The sequence below is a fragment of the Ictalurus punctatus genome, chromosome 5 (genome assembly GCF_001660625.3).
Source record: "Ictalurus punctatus breed USDA103 chromosome 5, Coco_2.0, whole genome shotgun sequence".
Taxonomy (NCBI): Eukaryota; Metazoa; Chordata; class Actinopteri; order Siluriformes; family Ictaluridae; genus Ictalurus; species Ictalurus punctatus.
In genome coordinates, this window is record NC_030420.2 from 34,748,050 (window position 1) to 34,750,143 (window position 2,094).

General features: G+C 32.4%; 1 protein-coding gene across 1 annotated transcript in view; it reads right to left on the bottom strand.

Annotated features, from left to right (window-relative positions):
• Positions 1–1,757, bottom strand: part of slc5a5 (solute carrier family 5 member 5) — a 14,809-nt gene extending 13,052 nt beyond the window's left edge. The window contains exon 1 of the mRNA XM_053680510.1: positions 1,516–1,757. The gene's annotated coding sequence lies outside the window, so the exon portion shown is untranslated. The remainder of the gene's footprint in view (positions 1–1,515) is intronic.
• Between the last annotated feature and the right edge of the window lie 337 nt (positions 1,758–2,094).

Genomic DNA, 2,094 nt, shown 5'->3' on the forward strand with positions numbered 1-2,094 from the left:
ATATAGAAGTACAGTAATGAATCCTTTCTTTTGCTTTTTACAGTAAACCGGGTGAGGAACGCTGCGGTTGACATTTTACTGTACTGTAGTTTCTTTATTTTTTGTAGCTAATTATTTTTGCTTTGATTCAAACACACCTGTGTTGTGACTTGATTGTATTTCATCGAAACACTTCAGATTTTGTTCAGTGATTCCACTGTGTGTAGTATTCTCTCTCGTCATCCTTTTACAGTGATATACTTACGTGTATCACATATTTTGTTCTACAGTACTGAATGATTGTACGAACAGCTCCGCACTGAAACTATCGGTATCTTGTGTGTGGGTGAGCTAAATTAACGTTCCTATGGTATTTCATGATAAATTAGTAATTTGAACCAATGATTCTGCAAGTGCAAGGTATCTTTAAAGATATGAATGCACAATGCAGTGAGGACCGTTTTGAGTTTTGTGCCTAGAATTTTGAAAAATGACATCAAGATTCTGAAAATGGTGCCAAAGTTACTGTAAGAAACTGTATTCACAATAACTATACACTGTAAGATATATATTAATGAAAGACCACATTCATTTAACATAATCCTCATATTCCGTGGAATTTCCTGCATTTTTCTCAAGTTCTCTTTAGCATTATATAGGAATATAAAAATACTTTTTGTTTATGAATAAACATGTGTTTAAATTTGAATTATTTTTTTGTTTTCTTTTTCTTCAGTAACTTTCAAAACCAGAATAGCTGCATTGATATATCTAAAAAAATTTAAAAAATAAAAAATGATTTCTTGTACGTAGCTCGTGTAAATATTTCTTAATTCACAAATAAAGTTTCTTTTTATTTAGTATTATTTAATAAGATTTGTTCCATTCATTAAATAAATTTTTAATTTTTACATTTAAAAGCGTGTAAGTATGGAAATGTATTATAATAAAGCTTAGAAATAGCTTATAACTTATATATCATATCTCTTATGGCATAAACAGACTATTTATAATTCTTATTATTTATCAGATTTAGCGTTTTGAACATTTACAATTACTTTTATATATAAATTAATATGATGTTAAATGTAAGCAGTGCGTTTGTGAATGTTTGCGTGAAATGTGTTAAATATCTGTAGAAAGGTCTGAGTGAACGAAGCTGCAGAAACTATATTTCTTATTATATAAGCAATGCAGTTATAAGAAATAAAGTTATATACGTTATATAAGACGTAATAAACATATTTATAAGGGACAGAGTAAAGCAGCTATAAGATTTAATGTGTTTATAAACAAGCCGTGTTTCTGTAAAATCTGATAAATGCATGTTTATGTTACAGAGACTGTTATATGTGTTTATTAGGTATATATTATAAAGTAATAAATGTTATATAACAGGATGTGTGTAATATTTACTCATGTTAGGAAATGGATCTGAGCTGAAATACATGAATAATCAAAGGGATAAATGTTTTCTTTTAGATAAATGAAATAAGTGTCGGGTGGTAATAAAGTTGTTAAATGTATTCATCTTACCTTTGTTGGTTATTTATGTCCTCTTTCTCGATCCTGAAGTTGAGAAATGAACATTTTTTCATGACTGGCTAGTTTTGTGTAGAATGGGGTGTGTGTGGTGGTTAGTGGAGGTGATGGTCAGCCTGTAATATACAGGAAGGAACAGTGTGTGTGTGTGTGTGTGTGTGTGTGTGTGTGTGTGTGTGTGTGTGTGTGTGTGTGTCCTCTCATGATCTACCTGAGTGCACATGAGCCACTTGCACTGCCACGCCGTATTGCTGGATGGGGGTGGGGACAGTGGGCGGGGCTTGGTGGATTAAATGACCCATACGTGTTGTGATTGGTCCGCTCGTGAGTGTAGTCCTCTCTGTTGTTTAAAAGTTTAGGCACCCCCTGTTCACCACCAGACCACACGTTTACAGGTGTACTGTATTTGTACAAGAGTGCTAGCTGGTGGTGAATCCAAGATTTTAATTCAGTATTCTTATACAGGATAAGAAATATCCCATGAAGCTGATGCAATGTTAGCAGAAAATACTCAGCTGTAATGCGAGCCAACAGTTTTATTATTTTATTTATTTTATCACACACTGATGAAGT